This window comes from Maylandia zebra, linkage group LG20 (assembly GCF_041146795.1).
Source record: "Maylandia zebra isolate NMK-2024a linkage group LG20, Mzebra_GT3a, whole genome shotgun sequence".
Classification (NCBI taxonomy): Eukaryota; Metazoa; Chordata; class Actinopteri; order Cichliformes; family Cichlidae; genus Maylandia; species Maylandia zebra.
In genome coordinates, this window is record NC_135186.1 from 9,867,641 (window position 1) to 9,875,845 (window position 8,205).

The 8,205-nt window shown below is 40.2% G+C and overlaps 1 non-coding gene across 1 annotated transcript; it reads right to left on the reverse strand.

The window, feature by feature from the left end:
* Positions 1–4,602: 4,602 nt before the first annotated feature.
* Positions 4,603–4,707, reverse strand: LOC111501233 (U6 spliceosomal RNA). The gene has a single exon (XR_002721436.1). It is a non-coding gene; the product is annotated as a U6 spliceosomal RNA (small nuclear RNA).
* Positions 4,708–8,205: the final 3,498 nt, after the last annotated feature.

Here is an 8,205-nt window from a genome sequence, read left to right on the forward strand (position 1 = left end):
TACGGTTCTTGGAGTGAGTGCATACACTCATGAAGTTTAGTAACTTCCGGTCACTGCAACAAGCCCAGGTACAGTTTACCGCCGGATGGGTGCAGGACCTTGAAACGCACCGTGTAGAACGAAAGACCATCGTACGTATCATAAAAGTTTACCAGTCTCACAAATCGTCATCATAAATACACATTCCTTAACCGTTTATTAATAGGACCTTTGAGCTCAACGGTAATTAATTAGTAGTGGAAATAATTTCTGGTACCCATCACAGAAATGTAGCAGTGACAACAATATTGTATGCTGTAATCGTACTGGGCAATTAGTGATACAAAACAACTGTTTTATCCTGTGAATAAAAGTATATGTTTTTGTCAATGTACCATAATAACAGAAGCGAAACGCAATATTGTGTCAGGACAATTCACTATTTATGCACAATAAATAAAGGAGCATAGCGCGACAATTTCTGTTCAGCGCCAGACTTGCTTGTAACCTATATCACTAATTATGTTATGAAAATGACGCATTAACTACAACAGCAGACTGACCTTTGTGGAAATGCTTGGAGCAGACTAACCTGTGAGCTGGAGTGTTCTGGGACGTTATATTTGATCTTTGAATGGCTGCAATCCAGACCATCCGTCGCCTGTTTGTCACTTCGGAAACATGGCTCGAACAATTTCTCTTAAACGTCGTAATCCGATAACAACCGATCTCTTTACCCGTCGGCTTCCCGTGGCTGTCATGCGACCGGCTATTGCAGTTAATAATACAACAGCTTCTTGACATTTTTGTGTTTCTTTTTATCGCTGTGTAACTGATTTTAATTGAAAGCCTGTGCGCTAGTACTTCTTGCCACGAGTTCCCAGAATCCTTTGCGGTTCTACCCGTGAATGACGTCACATTTTCAATCTCTATATAATATGCGTGTTAAATTTTATATTTGGGGTGAAATATCAAGTCTTTTCAAGTAAACCGGTTCAAGTCCAATTCAAGTCCCAAGTCATTGGTGTAAAAGTCCAAGTCAAGTCACAAGTCTTAGAACATTTTTTCAAGTCAAGTCTAAAGTCATAAAATTAATGACTCGAGTCTGACTCGAGTCCAAGTCATGTGACTCGAGTCCACACCTCTGAATACTAAGACTGGCTGTGACAACATGGAGGGTGGGAACACAGACAACGCAACACAGACTACATGAAACACAGAGACTAAATACACATGAGGGATGATCAGGGGAAGTGGCCACACATGGGAGCACAGCTGACACACATGAACCTAACGACAGGACAGGAGAGGTGAAACTAAATACACTGACATTGAATACAGACTTTCAAAGTAAAACAGGAAACATGGAGATTAGACATGACATGAACTAAACATAACCACGCAGACATGACGCATGAACCAGGGAGACTTAGTAGAGGGGGAGATGACATAAACAACTAAGGAACAAGACTAAACAGCAATCTAGAAATTAACTAGGTGAGCTAAACTAGGGCACAAATGAATACAAAAGATACATATAAGAACTCAAACACTGGGTCACAGACCCAGCCCATGACAATCTTATTCCCCATGAGAGGCGATGTTCTTTTTCTGTTACTGTAATATCTTCTGTGCGTCCCTGAGATCTAGTGGTAAATGTCAACACAGGTTTCAGTGACTTGCTGCACTTGGCCCGCATTGACCGATTAAAGAACCCTTGGCAAGGAGAGAAAGCTACCTGGGCTGTGGTTTTTAAAATGAGTGACCTCGACTCAGTCCTGAGATTCCCTGGCTTCGCTTTTTGACAAAACTGGATGAGCTATGATTCATAATCCAATTGTCCCTCAAGACTAAGTAATGCTGGCCAAAACCACAAAGCCAGGGATCGTACAATATTACCATGGCAGTTTGTCTAAAATAAAAATTGATTTTAAAACGGCACCCATTAAAAATAGATGCTAATCTGGTAGATGAATCACAGCGTGTCACGGCAGTAGATTATTCTGATATGTCTTCATTTATTTTGAGTGGGCAGCTATCATGGAATTTAAATGCCATTGACAGTTGCCAAGTGCCGGTAAAACATTTTACAAATGTGAAAAGCAGGAAATGAGTGTGGGCTGAGAGAGCTATTGAGTGGTGATGCAGTGACAGTTATTTCTGCCCAAGCAATGACTGGCTGCCCACTATATTGGCACTGGGAAGCCAAATCAGTGAGCTGGCCTTAGGCTACAGAGCACAGTTGTTGCCATGGTAAAAGGATTATCTCTGAATAAAACCGTCCATTCTCCTGAATTGGATGGACAGTTGTTCTAGCAGGTAACCTTTAAGTGCATTTCTTCTCCCTTCCTGTCAAACTTGTATTTCTTCAAGTTTCTTCTCAAATCAGGAGTACCGATAAACTGAGGCAAAAAATAAACACATCTAGTTATGCATGGGTATCTCTAGCTTAGTGTTAGTGTGATGATGATGATAATAATATTGAATGGTAAATGAGCCTGTATTTGTATAGCGCTTTACTAGTCCCAAAGCGCTTTACACTACATTCAGTCATCCACCCATTCACACACTGGTGATGGCAAGCTACATTGTAACCACAGCTGCCCTGGGGCGCACTGACAGAGGCAAGGCTGCCGGACACTGGCGCCACCGGGGCCTCTGACCACCACCAGTAGGCAACGGGGGAAGTGTCTTGCCCAAGGACACAACAACCGAGACTGTCGGAACCAGGGCTCCAACCGGCAACCTTCCGATTACAAGACGAACTGCCAACTCTTCAGCCACGATCGCCCGTATTCAAGACTAAAAGACTGAAAATGGAGAGATTCTCTTTATTTAGCTGGAGGGCATGGTCTTGTACAGCTGTTTTCTTTCATAGCATCCACATTTTTCCAAGCATGATGATGTCTTGAATGAATTATGGGCAGTTTGCAGTTATTTCTTTACAGTTCAGGCATCTACAAGATTTAATAATATGTGACAAGTGTATTTCTTCTCTCAAAGATCTCAGGGAAATAAATAATAATCACCGTTTATTTATTTATAGCTTACAGAAAACAACAGAGGCTGACCCAAAGTGCTTTAGAGGCAGGTGCATTTACATTTCAGGTTTCAAAAAAAGTTTGGAGACCTGCAAACGCTACATGCAAAGCTGAAAGCTGTTGTTTTATCTAATTACTGAGGAAAGTAATAATCACATTGATTTAGTGGTCATTTAAATGTGTTCAGAATCTGCACTTTGATGATGATTTATCCCATAAGTCATGACATACTGGTTTCCTCTAAATTATCTGCTTTAAAAAGCTTTAAAAGTTAAAAGTATTACTACCTGAAATACTGGCCTTGCATTTACTTGGTATCAGATCAATACCCAAATCGCACAGCACTCCAGTCTGCATACGAATGCATCCATGGGCAACATACTGAACCCAGAGTTGCTCCCCATGCGTCCCCCATGAGTGTAAGCACGAATGTTAGATAGTGTTCTGAAGTATAGAAAAAAACACTTGTATGAATGTGTGTGTATGTGTGTGTGTGTGATCAGGTGAATGAGGTTTGTAATAAAAAGGTGCTTTGAGTGCTCCATTAGTGTAGAAAAGTACCAGTCCATTTACCATTCTCTCACTGGCTGGGCCCTAACCAACTCTCAAATGTGATCTCGGTAAAATCTTTGCATGGATTAAACAGCAAGCATCATATTTTAAAGTTGCAGGCAGATAGATTTTGCAGACTTTGGACAGAAATATATCACGTTTCTCTTACATTTTACTCTTAATCTAATATTCATAGTCCTCAAGAACGCAGATAAAAATCACATTTTAAGTTAAATATGAACGCATTTGTTAGGATACAGTAAAATGCATACAATACACTGTCATCACTCCCAGCTTTTTACACTAAGTGCCATTCAGCCACCCCTGATATGTTTAATTATAGCAGTGTTTAGCTGTGGTCACCTTTGCCTCTTCTACCTCTGTCTGTGAAATTAGCATTCCATCCACAGGCATATAATAAGCATAAAAAATTCTTTGTGCATGTCTGAACAAATTGCAGAAGTTGCAGTGTCTCTGCTCCTTTCAATATCCGCACACATCTGAAGTGTTTGTTTGGCAGTCTGAGGTTAACACGCCACCAGTACAGATCAGCTAAAGAGCTGAGCCAAAGGGCTTTAATGTAGCTGCCGATTTTTGCACTGAGACAAACATAAAACACGTCTTGTATAACATAAACCAGGATGTACTGCTAATGAGCAAGAAACGGATGAAAGCATCAAATGATGGACGATAAACAGCTTTAAAGGAAACCGCTCAGTACACAGCAGATAAAGATTAAAAAGATACAAAAAGCCTATGAACTGATAATGGATGTTTATTTAATTTTATTTCTTCACAAAATGGTTTTAAAAAGGACTTCTAACTCAAAAAGACTCTGAAACCAATTCCAATCTAATTCTGTTATCTAATAGGCCTGAAGACATGCAGGGCTGAAACCTTCACCCCTATAGTGGTAAAAGTAGGTGCCTCGTTTTTAAGGGTGCTTTGCTGGCGTGGTGTGGGTAAACACACCCTCTGACATGGAAAGATCACAGTAATACAAAGCTGTTCCGGATACCCAGCACATTCTGATCGGTGTGAACCCTTCACGAATTTGCGTGTCATCCTTGCGCAGGGGCCATGCTAATCTTCTCTGTATCGTTCCAATTTTAGTATATGTGCTACCGAAGTAACATCCATAGTGCATGAGGCGTCACTGAATGGTTTGACAAGCATAAACATTATGTGAATGATGTGTGGTATGGCTGCAGTATGGCTTTTTCAGTAGTATTCAACAGACTTTAGGAGCTTAGGATGCTGAGATTTTTGCTGGGAGTTTGAGCTTCCAGGAATGAGGAAAAGAGGAAGACCACAGTGAAGATTCATGGATGTAATGAAGGATTACATTCACAGGGCTGGTGTAACAGAGGAGGTTGCTAGGGTGAGGAGGAGGAGGAGAAGAAGACGAAGACGAAGATGAAGACGAAGAAGAAGAAGAGCAGCACATTGAAGCTGTTTTCACAGCACAAAGTGACCCAACACCTTATTCTATTGGAATTTCCATTCAATTGTCACCTGTCTTTATAGTCATACTTAAAAAGCAAGGACAGAGTAGTCTTCAATTTCTTAAACAACAAAAGAAGGAAGAAACCAAGAGCTGTATGCATTCATTGTATCAAGTGCAGCTCCTCATCTTGTTCAGACTTCAAGTAATCAAACACTTCACTGAAAAAGTGACAAAAATTGGAGAGCTGCATATATGCTAGACTATGATGTCATCATTATCCACGAGGATAAACACAGCTCAGCAGCACTTACAAAATGTAGCTGGTGACAAAGATCCATCTCTTCATATTACTGGTTGTAACTGCAGAAAACAGTCATTGTCCAATTACCACGACTTTTTCATTTGTTATGGATTTTTATTTGTATTTTGTTCTTTACGCTATACGCTGTCATTGCATGTTGTTAAATGCAGTCAGTGGCAATTTCAGGAAACAGACTGAAGCTGAGCATTTAAATATGTGGTGGTCATTCATGTTGTGAGGCTGGACAACACAGGTTATTATCAGGATGTCATGGCACTGGTGGCCCCCCTCGGTGCTGTAAGAGGCTTGATTGTCAAGTGTAAGCAGAATGCTTTAACGCTGAAACTTTTTTGGTTGGAGAGGGAGACAGCGTGCTAAGTGAAAATGCTGGCTAAGAGTCAAGTGGGATGGGACTCCAGAGCAGCACTTAATTGCTTTGCTGCAGTCGTGGTTGACTTGGGGACACCAGGGGACACATATGCCCAAGGAAGAGAAGAATGCTTTCATAGGTATGGGATTACAACTCACGGGGGAACTGAGGCCACACTAAACAAACACTGCATTGATGAAATCCTGTAATTCTCAAAAAAAATAGCACAATCTGTCAGGCAGAATACCCCAGAGACGAGGGATTTGTCAAAATGGGTAGTCAGAGTTTGTTTTGTTTTTTACTTTATTCTCTTTGTTGACTTTATGATGCAATGGGGATATTTTGGCACTGTTTTTAACCAGCTCTAGAGATGGCAATGTATGTGGGCTCAGAACACTGCTTCTCTCTGAAGTGAAAAAGCCTAACAAGCATGTCATTAATGACCATGAAATACTGTACACACATCGTTGGACCCTGGAGGATAAGTTCAACAGATTGACGTGAAACTCATATTCTTGCCTCTGGCAAGGGTGACGTTTTTGGATCACAAACAGATCAAAACTATTCACCATAGCGATAAGAAGGTGGTAGCTTCATGCTGACTTTAAATTTAAGTTGACTAAGGTTCTAGTCTGAAGACCTTACCACTCTGGTTCTTGAAACTTCATTCCTATTGACATTTTGATTTTCAACCATGCAGTCATCTTCTTTTCCACCTTCATCTCGTCCTTTTGTAGAAAGTTTGATCTGAAGTGTCCATCAGCCGCCCCTAACTCTACTAAACACGTCTTATTTGCATAAAAATTCTATGGTCCAAAGTTTGGACTTGTAGAAAGATTGCTGTGAAATTTAAGTTTTGTATATATCAAATACTACTCATGCTTTATTTTGCAGTGAAATTTAACAATATGATATTTACCACCAGTGATCTTTTGCAATGTTTAGTTTTTTTGTAATAGAAGTTTTCAGTAGAAATTTTGTGGGGGCAAATATAGCAGGAGTGCTGGATGTTTACTTTGTATTTTAACTAATCAACATTCAGATATTTCTGGATGTCTCTGTCTCAAATTACAGAACCTGATTCATGTTGATGGTAAGAAAAACCTGAAAATTTGAGGTTTTTATCTTTTTTAGTTTTTGATATTTGTGTTCAAACACTGCCTCAGATTCAACGTGCAAGACAAAATAAAGCCTGAAAGTGGGTGTACAGGCCATTTTTCAAACAAAACATCTTGAAAACTATTTGATATCCATCCATCCACCTATCCTTTTCAGGATCACGCGGGGCGCTGAAGCTTATCCCAGCTGTCTTAGGGCGAGAGGCAGGGTACACCCTGGACAGGTCAGTCTGTCGCAGGGCTAACACATAGACAGAGACAACCATTCACTCTCACATTTACACCCATGTGCAATTTAGCGTTTCCATTTAACCTATCCCCACTAACTGCATGTCTTTGGACTGTGGGAGGAAGCTGGAGTACCCGGGGAGAACATGCAAACGCCACACAGAAAGACCCTCACCTGATGGTCGAATTGAACTCAGGACCTTCTTGCTGTGAGGCTCAGCAATCATTAAATATGTTGGACCATAAAAATCTTTGTGCAAATCCGAGACAGTTGAGCAGAAAAACCTTCTGATTTGAGATGATCGTTTTTTCTATCGCCAAGCATCTGGATTCCTGTTTCAACTGTTGCCTACATGCTTTGGTTAGCTTAGTCAATCTCCTGCACATCAATAAATAATATCCTTTACTTACATACAGGATCTCTGTCCTCTAACTAGTCTAGTTAGAAACATGACTTGCTAAAGTTAAAATTAGCTTCAAAACATCCACCTCATAAACATCTGCAGCGAGCGGTCTCTCTTGTAGATCTGAAGGAGAAACATCATAATTTATTATGTTTAAATGTATGGGGATCTTGATTTGAAGAGCTGCATATCATTCTGAATGGCAACTTCATCATAATTACTAATCTCGTCTTCAAGGTCTGTTTTTTGTGTGCTCATTAGAGATGCCTGATGAAGTTCCCAATCAATATGCAGATTAGGAGCACATCAATTTGTTTTGATTCCTCTGTCATCATTTTTTTTCTTCAGTACGCTGAAATGCTAGAGTGAAGATGTCAACACTACAGATTTATATCTGTTCCTGAGCAGTACGCTGAATGATGCATGTTTGCGGTTTGATTACAGTTGATGTCACGGGCATGGAAAGTGTGTGTGTGTTTTTTAGAGAGAGATTTGTTCCACTTTTAAAATTTGCCTGGCCGTGCATTAAAAATGAATGCCACTCATTCTAAAAATTATTTCTTTCTTTTTTTTGGTAGGTTTATTTATTCTAAGGTTCAGTTGCCCTCTTTCTGTCCTATCAGTCCTGTCACGATTTTTACAAAATAATGTAACAGCATGGAGCAATGTGAAAAATCAAAGCCCCAGAAACAAAAACAGTTCTGCCACCATAAGTATCTAAATCCATAGAGTGTGTTTCACAGCTCCCGTCCTGCTCTAAGCCAT